Source organism: Meriones unguiculatus, chromosome 8 (genome assembly GCF_030254825.1).
Source record: "Meriones unguiculatus strain TT.TT164.6M chromosome 8, Bangor_MerUng_6.1, whole genome shotgun sequence".
NCBI lineage: Eukaryota > Metazoa > Chordata > Mammalia > Rodentia > Muridae > Meriones > Meriones unguiculatus.
The window spans coordinates 31423442-31437111 of NC_083356.1; positions in this window are offsets into that span (position 1 = coordinate 31423442).

The window sequence follows — 13670 nt, forward strand, 5'->3', positions numbered from 1 at the left end:
TTGCCTGGAACAGGATCTTCTCCTAGCGCAACACTCATGCAGTGGGAAACAGCATACTTCTTCCGTCCAATGCTTAGCCCTGTATTCTCCATTTACCTGTGGTGGATGTGCTGGAAACTACCAGGATGCCCCTTCAGCTCTGAGGAATTTGTTGCCTGAGGTGCTGAACATGTTGTTAGCTGATAGTCCTTGTAGTAGTTTGAACCTGGAAGGGACAGGAGCTCCACAAAGAGAGCAATAGGATGAAAAAATCTGGGCAAAGGGGTCTTTTCTGAGACTGATACTCCAACCAAGGACCAAGGATAATCCAAGGATTCATGGAGATAACCTAGAACTCCTACACAGATGTAACCATGGCAGCTCAGTGTCCAAGTGGTTCCTTAGTAAGGAGAACAGAGACTATCTCTGACATGAACTCAGTGGCTGGCTCTTTGATCACCTCCCCTTAAAGGGGGAACAGCCTTACCAGACCACCGAGGAAGACAATGCATCCAGTCCTGATGAGACCTGATAGGCTAGAGTCAGAAGGAAGGGGAGGAGGACCTCACCTATCAGTGGACTTGGGAATGGACATGGGAGGAGTTGAGGGAGGGAGGATGGGATTGGGAGGGAATGAGGGAGAAGGCTACAGCTGGGATCAAAGTGAATAAGCTGTAATTAATAAAAATATAAATAAAAATTTTAAAATGACCCCCATAGGCACATAGGGAGTGGAACTATATAGAAGGTGTGATCTTGTTGGAGTAAGTATGGTTTTGTTGAAGGAAATGTGTCACTGGGGATGGGGGGCGCTCTGAAGTCTCAGTAGCTCAAGCCAACAGAGGCTGGCTCTGTCTTCCTGCTATCTACCATCTAGTTGTAGAACTCTCAGCTACCTCTCTAGCACTATACCTGCCTATGTACTGCCATCCTTCATGCCACAATGATAATGGGCTGAACTTTGGAACTGTAAGCCAGCCCTAAATAAATATTTTGCTTTATAATATAGTTTCCTTAGTCATGGTGTCCCTTCACAGCAATAGAAACCCTAAAACAATCCTCTTGTGGAATTGCCTTGGTTAAAGAAAGCTACCTTGCAAAGTTCAAGGCATTTCCTTGGTTATTCCACATCCACTAGCAAGTCAATGTTAGAAACACAAAGTCATATCTTCTTCAATTCACTTCTGAACTACCAGGGAGTACTCTTTGACTTGAGAGCCCCAGGTAAAGGCTCAACGTGACTTCTTTACCTACTGTTGAATCCTTTTTCTGATACTTAACACCATAAATGTGACCTCCAGAGCAACCAATAATAAACGTTTCCCACACTCACATCGATCCCCAAGTCTTCCTTTCAAAAGAGGGCCTTGTAGCACCTTCAGACTCTTCCCCTCTATTCCTGAGATGCTGGTTCCAAGGACCTCATTCTGCTTGACAGTGATTTGTTCAGTGTTGCCATGTTCATGCTGGAGCCCTGACCAGTCCTGACCTCATGAGAGAGTCAGATCCCTACTCACTGTCCCAGTGACCTGTGACTCCCCTTCCGGTCCTTTTGTACTCTTTCAATGACATATTTTTATAAGCCTTACAACTTATCAAATACCCTGCTAACTCCAGAGAAGACAGGTATCTTTCTTGTACTCTTGGAATTTTCAAATCAGCAGAGGACATAGATGTTAATCAAGTTATCACATAAATTCATACATATTAGTTTATATGATATGAAAATTCCAGTATTAAGACAGTATAACCCATACTTTGTGTTGGCTCAATGTGAAAATTATAAGTTGTGTTAAAGTCCTATATCTGATCTTCCTAGCATGAGAAATAAATCAATACTAACAGTTTTCTCTATATATTATTAATATTTGCTCAGTACTCAAACTAAACACTCCATCCTGTTTTTCTGTTTCTTTTCTCCACTTCTGCCTTTGTCTTTTTTTTTAAAGAAAGCCCAGTGTTTCTTTTAAAACTCTGATTGTATATTGACTTTCTTTCTTTTATTTACTTATATGATGCAGCTAACATTAGGATTGAAATTTAAAAGGGAGTTTAGAAATAAAAACCAAAGCTAAGCAAAAGAAAAAATTAATAAATAATTTTCTAAACATTCATGGCCATTTCTGCTGATACGTCTTTTTTTTTTATACTTTTAGAATTTGATGGGTGTCTCTCCATTTGCCTCTGCCAATCTCAAGTCAGTTTAATGACAATGTACTGAAGCCATTGCTAACATAAGCAAGATTGTGTGATTACCACACCAATACAAAAGTCTATTTCCAGAAGAACAGTTTGCAGAGATCTTAGGGGACTGGTCAGGACAGTCATGTGGGAAACATGGGATACTCTTGGTGAGACATTGACGGTTTGTACAAGAATCCAAGGATGAGGTAGTGAGATAATGGTGAGTAATTGCCCATGGTATTCTTTGGAGAAGAACCTTTTATTTCCCCAAATGGTACAAGCTTGATTTCTTCTTATCCTATTTCTTAGATGTGTGTTGTCTTCAGCAATAAAGTGTCATTATAAAGTTTTGGAAGGTAATCAAAAGAAATGGCAATAGAGTATAATGTTTTTGGAGGTCTATGGAAAGCCTACTTAGCCACAGTTCAAAGAACTATACTATATAGGCATAGGATTTTTCTTTAATAGTCAATGACATCTGGAAGGAACACTGTCCTCCTGTTGTAGGGCAACTCAATTTAAGCTCATTTTAAGTATTATACATGTATATTTTTATTGCAGTAGATACTGATTAATGCAGAGATACATTACAAAAATCCAAAGTACTGAGAATAAGCAATTGTCAGTGCTCAGCGAGAGGTGAGACATCTACGTCAAACCCCCTATGACCAACACTCAGAGAACACATCAGAAGATGAGACAGACAAAATGTAATAATAAGAGGATGGAAAGGGGTGCTGTTAAATGCTTTCTTCTGGACCTGAGCTAACACCAACAATGGTTATCTACCTAACATTCTTATAAGAGCAAGACAATAAAAGATCACAGCATAGACGACGAGACCCCCAAGCCCCACCACAAACTGGGGAACTATTGGCAGCTGATGGATTTGGGGAGAGGAAGAGTCACTTTTTTTAAGATCCCCCATGCTGCAGTGACTGATCCCAGGTAGCATTACTTAAATCCAGAGGGTCAAAACCTAAAAGGACAACTCCATCAGTGAAAAAAGGAAGGATAACACAATGAAAACAATTAAGATTGATAAACAAATAAATAAATAATTATAAAAAGAGGATATGAAGTTGAGAGGGAGATGAGATTGGGGAGTCTTGGGGAGAGGACTTGGAGGAGAGGAATAGTGAGTGGACATGCAGAAGATAAATTGTATATAGGTATGAAATTTTCAAAGAAAAAATAAACATAAAACTTTAAAAGTTACCCAAATTTACCTAAAATAAATATTTGAACACATATGTAAATGCATCCAATGTCACTTATTTTATATGCACATACACACATTTATCTTTTGGAACAAAGAAAGAAAGGTCCTGAGCCTCCAGAGGAGCTGGTGCTGTTCCACAGGTGTTGAGTTTCTATGAGCAGGGCTTGAGGAAGGCAGTAACACAAAGGGAAGGAAAGAAAACTTGTGTCTAATGATGTTGTTCTCAGGTCGTGTAATTCAAGTAGGCCTCTTAACTTCTCTGAAATACCTATATCCTGCCCACTTGGACAAGAAATGTTTCCGCCTTCCACCTTCCCGATGGTGAGTGCTCTCTGTCACGAGCAATTCCACATTTGGCTAAGGCTGAGGATCTGGCTTGCTTCCATGTATGTGGACCTATCTGCATTGCCCACGTCGCACGCCTGGGTTGGCTACCCAGAGGCTATTTAAGCTGTGGGCTGGCTTTCCCCAGGGTCCGAGGATTGTTCAAGGTTCCTGAATAAACTGCATTGAAAAAAAAAAAAAAAGAAAGAAAAGAAATGTGTCCAGCATGGTTTTGCTGAGACAGATGCCAATGGCAAGGGAACATGGATTTATTATTATTATGTTTTTAAGTTAAATACCAGGATGAAGGCAACTTAAGGAAGAGGGAGTTCACTTTGACTTATGGTTCCAGAGAGAGAAGAGTTTATGATGGCAAAGTAGAGGCATGGCAGCAAGCGGCAGGTATGGAAGTATGGGAAGGAAACAGACGGCAAAGCAGAGAGTGAGCTAGAAGTAGATGAGGCTTTTAAATCTCAAAACCCATCCCTGGTGACATACTTCCTCTAGTAAGGCCTGTACCTCTTCACTTACCCAAAACCACCATTACCTTAGGACCAAGTATTCAAAGGCCTAAGGCCATAAGGGGATTGGGCAGTCTACACTACTATGGTGCTCAGTCCCCAGTTCCTTCTTAGCTGCTAGCTATATCCACAGTGACTGTCCCCAGATCTCAAGATAGATCCTCATGGAAGCTCCAGAAGTCAGAACTACCTGCTTCAATTTTCTTCTTTAGATAAACACATTATGGCTCATTCACATAGTAAGTATCCAGTAAATTTTGTGCAGAAGACAAAATGATGCATGGTAGTTAAATACATCATCTCAGAAGAATGTCGAATGCAGACACTTAAGAAAAATGAGTTACAAAAATTCTGACAAAGGTCTTGCAGTAGCAACCACTCTAGGATAACATGCCACTTGCAAAGGATCTCTTCATCCCCCTCCAGAAGAGGAGAAGAGGAAGCACAAGAAGAACTACATGGAACAGAGCTCGATCCTCACTGTGTGCCTGTGAAATGCCCAGAATGCTACACAGTCTTTATGCACAAACCGTACTCTTGTGTATTGCTTGCTCCACTGACCTCTGACAGCCTATAGGTACAAAAGGAAGGCTTACAGAAGGCTTACAGAAGGATCCTTTGGAAAGAAGCACATTAAAAGCACCCGAACCAAGATGAGTGGGAGCCACCACCACACCCAACACATCTGGATATGTGCTAAAATCACTAACAGGGACAGATAAATGGTCCCACCACCAACCATCCCTCCAACACACACATAATAGTTACATTGAGCATGACAGCACAACTGAATGGTACAGTCAGGAGCACAAAAGCTAGCATTAGACTTTTACGAGGCTCAAAAGGAAGTATTGCTCAAAAAAAAAAATATGAGAACAACTCTGCTTCCTCTGAACTGATATTCTAAAATTCTCAGAGATTCAAGTAATTTCCATCTCGTTACGAGTAACCAATGTAAAATATTACCATATTTCTATGAGTTAACAAAAAGTCTTTCTAGTCAATCCTGCAGTGCACTGAGGTTATCACCTCTTGGACCCATATACAAGTCTTTCTGATACCAAACAAAGGCCAGTCTATTTCTAGTTTGCTACATGCTGTGCAAATGTGCTATGCGATTGTCCCAGACTTCTATTGTTTTCCTTGAAATGCTATTCACAGTTCTGCATTAACTTCCTGGTGACCATATTTTTAACTTATAAAAAGTATACCAAGATCTTTGTGAAGATCTTAGTTAAGTATTACAGATCTGAGTCCCCTTATCTTGATCGGGGCCCATTATTCATATGTTCCAGCATACTGGCATACTGTTTGGAGCATAGGAGAAAGCTGGATGACTCAAGAGGACAAGGCTCCTGGTATCTCAGCAGCCTAGAGTTCAATGGAAGAGAGAGAGAAAGTACTCCACAACATATGGAAGACAAGGACAAGCAAAGGGCGCCAGGGCTTGAAACTGCCCAAGTGACAAGAGCAAAATCCAAGGGGATAAAGAGTCAGGAAAGGCTGCAAGAGAAAACAGACAGGGAAGAGTCCAACCAAGGGCAAAGAAGTCCATATATTTTAGCTCTTGAGGAACTGTGAAAGCATATCTTGCTATATCTAAAGCACAGGGTGGGGAGAAGAATCTCAAAGGGGCCAAGAAATCACCTCATCCATGAGATGCACATTTGCCTATTAACTTTATGTCTTCTAAAACAAACATCAGCAAACTTCATCATAAAACAATAAAATAGAACCCCACCCAAGACCCCCCAAAAATAGCTGAAATGTCAGATTCTGCTGAACTCTTTATATACAAGTCCTGTTCTGCAGGGCTCTATTTTGGCCAGTGATGAGTCACATACACAGTGGTAGTCCCATGTTGTATCACCTAGTGACTCTCTAGCTATCTTAATTTGTATAAATATGTTATGAGAATAACACAATGACATTATCCCCTACCAGTATGTTACTCAGAGCAATTCCCTCCCCTGAAGGGATGATATTTACTCATATATATATATATATATATATATATATATATATATATATATATTTACTATGTATACTATATTTACTATATATAAAATTTACTCATATGTGCATACAATTATGGTAAAGTTCTGCTTTTAATTTAGGCACAATTAAATATTAACAACAAATAATGATAATAATAATAACATACTCTAATGAGATCACTAGCATTGTCAGTCTTACACTTTAGGACCATTATTAAATAAAACCGTTAACTGAAACAACAGTTTTGTGGTCCCATGACACCTAACCTGATCACTGCAATATCTGAGTGACTAACAAGCAGACTGTATATGTAGAGCAGATACATCAAGGAAATGGTGATCCGTAGCTTGAGAAAGTTGAATTGGAGATGGAATGCTTGTTTGATCAGAACCAAGCCCAGGGTATCCACTGGAGCAGGGTCGATGTGGTCAGAAGGGACTTCACCTCTTCAGGTGACTTGGAGATGTTCCTAATTTATTTCTAATTACTATGAGTCCTGTAAACATTATTTCCTGTGGATGTCATATCCCGAGGCTCAAAGATATGGTTCATTTTAGCTAACTGAATTAAGAAATATTTTCATAAGTTGCAAAGCATCATTTGTGAGTATTCTATGCTGGTGTTTCTATAGAGTGGCATAGGGGTTGGAGGTGGGTGGGGAAGACCTAACCCCAGGTGTAGCTGGGTACCAACAGGTATGCTGAGATCTCAGAAAGAACAAAAAGAAATCAGAAAAGTATAATCTCAGTTTCTCTGTTCCAGAATGCAGACACACTTGTGCTGTTGGGTGACAGAACTCCGGGTCTCCATCTTTGAGCTCAGAAACATCTGACAATGGCTACTGGGTTCTTTGGCCTTCATCCTTGGGCTAAAAGTTGTGTCATCAAGTTCTCCAGCTCTGAGACCTTTGGATTTATATAGCACTTTGCTATCAGCTTATTTGGTTCTCTGTATTATAGATGGCATGCCATGAGGCTTTACTAGCCTTCAAAATTATGTGATCTAGTTTCTCAATAAATCTTGTTCTGTTTGTCTGTCTATCTACACATCCACATATCCATCCATCTTATGGAATCCATCTCTCTGGGCAGCCATACCTATACAGTCTAATAAGAAAGGCTGAGCCCTTACCTCTGCCAGGGCTACAATAGTATCAACAAAGTCAAGTCTTAAAGAAGGTTTAGCTTAAATGCTTGGGAAGAGCCCCAGGCACAATTTCTTGCTTAAAGAATGTCATCATCTAAAGGGAGAAGTAGATACAGAATGGGTTCATGTTGCAATAAAGGAGTAAATGGGATCACAGTAGAAGCCCTGCTCCATTACAGGTAGCCTGTAGCAATAAGCCCTGGAGATTCAGGGAACTGGAGAGACTGACGTTCTGGATGAGTGACTGGGCTTGCATCCTGTCAGAACCATTTGTCAGTTGAGTCACTTTTGATGCCTAATCTCTGTTTTAGTGGCCTTGACTGGATCACCAGCTAATGGTAGAACTGTTTCAACTGGGAGCTGGAAGTCATCACATGCTGCATGTTCCTGGAGAAGGGCAGGGCACACTCACCTGAGCGAAGTCCTAGGGTTAGTCTGGGTAGAAAATGGAGAAAAACTGTTCCTTCTACCCTCATCAAGGCCTCATGTGCTGCCTTGTCAAAGCTTAAACTCCTCTTAAACAGGAGTCCCTTGCTGATGAGCTAGCCCATAACCCTCTATGTTTGACCATCACCCTTCCAGCTGCAAATAGGCAGGTGACTGCTATCCATCCTGCAAGCCTTTCAGGGCATTCCTTTTGCCCAGAGTTAAAGCAGCCTCTTCCATTCTTTTTTTTTTTCTTTATTTTATTTTATTTATTTTTATTTATTTATTTTTTCATCAATTACACTTTATTCATTCTGCATCCCTCCCATAAGCCCCTCCCTCCTCCCCTCCCAATCCCACCCTCCCTCCTCCCTCTGCTTGCATGCCACTCCCCAAGTCCACTGATAGGGGAGGTTCTCCTCTCCTTTCTGATCTTAGTCTATCAATTCACATCAAAAGTGGCTGCATTGTCCTCTACTATGGCCTGGTAAGGCTGCTCACCCCCAAGGGGAGGTGATCAAAGAGCAGGCCAATCAGATTATGTCAGAGGCAGTCCTTCTTCCCATTACTATGTAACCCAATTGGACTTTGAACTGCCCTGGGCTACATCTGTGCAGGAGCTCTGGGTTATCTCCATGAATAGTCCTTGGTTGGAGTATGAGTCTCTGGGAAGTTCCCTGTGTTCAAATTTTCTTGTTCTGTTGCTCTCCTTGTGGAGACCCTGTCCTCTCCAGCTCTTACTATTTCCCAGTTCTTACCTAAAATTCCATTCACTCTGCCCAACAGTTGCCCATCAGGCTCAGCATCTGCTTTGATAGTCTGAAGGGCAGAGGCTTTCAGAGGCCCTCTGTGGTAGGTTCCTAGGTTGTTTCCTGTTTTCTTCTTCTTCTGATGTCCATCCTCTTTGCCTTTCCGGATGGGGATTGGACATTTTTGTTAGGGTCCTCTCTCTTGTTTAATTTCTTTAGATGCACAGGTTTTAGTGGGTTTGTCCTATGTTGTATGTCTATATGAGTGAGTATATACCATGTGTGTCTTTTTGTTTCTGGGACAACTCACTCAGGATGATCCTTTCCAGATCCCACCATTTACCTGCAAATTTCATGATTTCCTTATTTTTCATTGCTGAGTAATATTCCATTGTGTAGATGTACCACAATTTCTGCATCCATTCTTCAGTTGAGGGGCATCTGGGTTGTTTCCAGCTTCTGGCTATTACAAATAAAGCTGCTACAAACATGGTTGAGCAAATGTCCTTCTTGTGTGCTTGAGCCTCTTTTGGATAAATGCCCAGGAGTGGTATGGCTGGATCTTGAGGAAGCGCTATTCCTAGTTGTCTGAGAAAGCGCCAGATTGATTTCCAGAGTGGTTGTACAAGTTTACATTCCCACCAGCAGTGGAGAAGGGTTCCCCTTTCTCCACAACCTCTCCAGCATGTGTTGTCACTTGAGTTTTTCATCTTGGCCATTCTCATGGGTGTAAGGTGAAATCTCAGGGTTGTTTTGATTTGCATTTCCCTAATGGCTACTGAGGTTGAGCATTTCTTTAAGTGCTTCTCTGCCATTCGGTATTCCTCTACAGAGAATTCTCTGTTTAGCTCTGTTCCCCATTTTTTAAGTGGATTACTTGGTTTGCTGCTTTTCAGCTTCTTTAGTTCTTTATATATACTGGATATGAGTCCTCTGTCAGATAAAGGGTTGGTGAAGATTCTTTCCCAATCTGTAGGCGGTCGCTTTGTTTTGATGACGGTGTCCTTTGCTTTACAGAAGCTTTTCAGTTTCATGAGGTCCCATTTATTGGTTGTTGCTCTTAGAGCCTGTGCTGTTGGTGTTCTGTTCAGGAAGTTTTCCCCTGTACCAATGAGTTCTAGGGTATTTCCCACTTTTTTTTCAAGCCGATTTAATGTGTCTGGTTTTATGTTGAGGTCTTTGATCCACTTGGACTTCAGTTTTGTGCAGGGTGACAAGTATGGATCTATTTTCATTTTTCTACATGTAGACATCCAGTTACACCAGCACCATTTGTTGAAGATGCTATCTTTTTTCCATTGTATGGGTTTGGCGTCTTTGTCAAAGATCAGGTGTCCATAAGTGTGTGGGTTTATTTCTGGGTCCTCTGTTCGGTTCCATTGATCCACCATTCTGTTTCTATGCCAGTACCATGCAGTTTTTAAAACTTAAAACTTAAGCTTAAACTCCTCTTAAACAGGAGTCCCTTGCTGATGAGCTAGCCCATAACAATCTATGTTTGACCATCACCCTTCCAGCTGCAAATAGGCAGGTGACTGCTATCCATCCTGCAAGCCTTTCAGGGCATTCCTTTTGCCCAGAGTTAAAGCTGCCTCTTCCATTCTTTGAGGTGTCCTTTGTAAAAAAAAAAAAAAAAAAAAAACAAAGACGATGGAGATGGGGGAGAGAGTCAGGCATCGTCTCACTAGACCTCAAGACCTTGATCCTCTTCTCCGCCCTCAAGCTCAGAGTCAAGGGCTGGGTCATCCATCATTATTACAACCTGGTCATCCTGCCTTCTGAGTTGCTGCCTGGGAAACTTCTGCAAAGAGGCAGACTCCAGCGCCTGGATCGATTCTAAGCCTCGCCTGTTGTCTCTAATCAGAACAGCTCTGCCTGACACCAAGTCCACTCTTTTCAGAACACATGGGGCTTTCTGAAAGGTGTGCGGATGATGATGAATTAGGGCTCAGGCCCAGCCTAATGAAGCCAATGTGTCTTCATAAGCTGGGACTGGAAAAGTGGCTGTGAATAGAACTGTGGGGAGGGGGCATGGCTGTGTGCTGGTTAAGCATATCCACCTCCTTTGCTGGGCACTGAGCATACACTGAGCTGGGTCCCTGGTAAGGAATGTCTCATTCAGCCTTCCGATGCATAATCAACCAGGGACAGCAGGACTGAGCAGTTATGAGGAGATGCAGAGATGGGAAGATGGGATGTGAATGTGAATCTAAGATCCCCACATCTTCCTTGTATGAAAACAGATGAGTTATGCTTGACACATAGCAATGCAGGATCATGAGGAGAAATTCAAAGACACTCTTAGGTCTTTGCTTGGCTTACAGTCGGGGCTTTACCTAAGGAAAAAAAATAAGGCTAACACAGGCTTTGAGCACATGCACTTCTCATTTGAGTCTGCCTTTTCTCTCTATTTAGTTATCAAGGAAGATGCTGGATGTGTTCATGTAAGCTTTGACATGCAATTCTCTCATAAGTCTTGTAAATCAACAGAATTAGTCACATGTGATTCATGAAACAAGCTCAAAAGTGTAAGGTGACCTTCCTCAGCTATGCCACTGTAGATACGCCCAAGGGGACAACTGAACCATCATTCTCAGTGGCTTAAGGTTGAGGATGGACAGTAAGAAAAACTGCCAATTTTCAATATTGCAGACCATGTATTTCTGGTAAAATAATTACTATTGCCACCATTCTACCATGTTAGCAGTACCCCAGATGCTTGTGTAAATACAGCCTCAGGCTCATCTATGATTCAAGCCCCAAGCTTTGGGTCCTGCCCACATGTGCAATGGGAATTACCAGTGAGCCCACACCCAACTTTATACACAGGATCAGTGAGATACGATGGAGAGACATCAGATCTTTGGGCCTTATGGTACCTCTGTTTCGGCATGCTGCAAGCCAACCTCATCAGGACAAGTTCCATGAGTGCATCTCAGTGTCTAGTTCCTCAGCCCTTCTCTACTCCTGAGCAGCTCCCCTGGCTTGCCAGCTCTGCTGCTTCTTTGGAGTGCAGCATTCCATGGGAGCATGCAGCCTTTTTCTATAGGAAAACCATCAGGAATTTTCCTGAACTGGGCAGATTCTCATGTTTCTTTCCTCTTTTCACTCTCTAAGCAATTTTGAAAAGTCAGAAGCCAGTATCAGCTTGGCGGTGTGAGAGGGAGGCATACTTGAATCCTGAGCCATTGCTCAGGACACTGTGTCCTGGGGGGAGGGAGAACTTAACAGTATCACACGTCTTATAACTGGTTTATCTGCTTGCATCAGGCCCCTGTTCGTATTTACATTCTCTCTCTCTCTCTAACTGTCTGTACCTCCATCTTTCCCTCTCCAGACTTACACACACAGAAGTATCCCTCGCTGAGTGCCCTGATATACCCTCCATTTAAGATTCTCTCTGACCCTGGACCAGCAACATCATCCTCATCAGACTTGCTAACCCTGGAACCCTGGAACCCTGGAACCCTGGAATCTTCCCAGAATCCCTGTTATGACTACCTCAGGTGATGATGATATAGCTGAAGTTTGGGATGCATTTGCTACCAGAGGTGATTATTGTTTGTCTCATTTTGGTAACAAAGTAGCTAAAGTCAACCTAAAGGAGAGGTATGTTTGGATTCATAGTCTCAGAGAGCTCAGTCTATGGTTGTTTGGCCTTGTTGCTTATGTCTGTGTTGAGGTAGAAAACTTCCTGAAGGGCTCTTAGGGTGGCTCATTCTAAAGTAGATGGGATGGGGATGGGGATGGGGAGGAGAGGTTCCAGTGACACAAGATGCCTTTCAAAGGTGTTCTGCCAGTGATCTAACTCTCTCTTTCCCATCATGTTCCCTCTCCTAAAAAACCCTGTAATCTCCACTGCTTGCCAGTGGTGACTAAGTCTTCAGAACATGGCCTTTGGGGAACATTAAAATGTTGAGGAACTTTAGTCAAGCAACATAGCTGCTCTGATCACATCCAAAGACCTTCTAGGTCTGTGTGATCTGGCTTGAATGCAGACATACCTTTAGTACACACCTTTAATCCCAAACACTTTGAGAGACAAAGTGACAAACCAGAGAAAGGTTTGACAGAATAGAATATGCTCAACTCTCATAAGAACACCACAGGAAGAAAGGCAGTTGAGTTGAGTTGAGTTGAGTTGAGTTGTTGAGTTGAGTTGAGTTGAGTTGAGTTGTTGAGTTGAGTTGAGTTGAGTTGAGTTGAGTTGTTGAGTTGAGTTGGGTTGAGTTGAGTTGAGTTGGGTTGTGTTGAGTTGAGTTGTGTTGATTTCAGTTCAGTTCAGTTCAGTTGAGGTCAGTCCGTTGGCAGTCAGTTGAGAGTCAACAGCTAGGAGTTACTTGAGAGGCAGTGAAAGTGAATTTGAGTTTGTGCAGTTCAGTGCAGGTCAGTAGAGGCTGTTGAAGCCAGAGAATAAGAAGTAGCCTGAAGATTAGACCAAATTGCCAGGGTTAATTTGAGGCCAAGCAGAGCAATTCACTCCGAAGGAGAGAAGTCGGATAGAATCAGTCAGCTTGGAGAAGATTTTGAGCCAGAACAGCTGAGTTGAGCCAGCCAGAATTCAGAAGAGCTAGAAAAGGTGATCTGGATACATCTGGATAATTAAAATACTTTTATACTAAATCCCAAATCATAATACATCCCTAGATGCTCCTCACCTCTCTGTGGCTTCTCCTGAAGCTATGCTTAATGTGTTTCTCCAGCATCCCACTACCTCTCTGCTTTCCTGACTATAAACTTCAGTGTCCACCAGGGTTTTATAGCATGTGTGTGTGGAGAGTTTTATACTCCTGTGGCTGCCCCACCCAACAAGGGCAGAAATGCACCTAACCCTCACAGTGGTGTTAGCTAGTTAGCAGCATTAGTGTCCTATCTATACTGTTACATCTTTGTCCATGCCCACTAAGAATCATACACACAGTGGCTATTCCTGATGTGACTCTTTTGAGACTCAGAGGCCACCTTGAGATGGAAACCACATAGTGAGTCCTATAGAGCAGTCAAACAAAAGGAGCAAAATCTCTGGAGTGTGGTAAGGCTGCCTTAATACAGATAATATCAGGAGAGCTCAGGCATGACGGACTGCCTGCAGTGAGATTCTCATCTCTGCCATAGAATGTT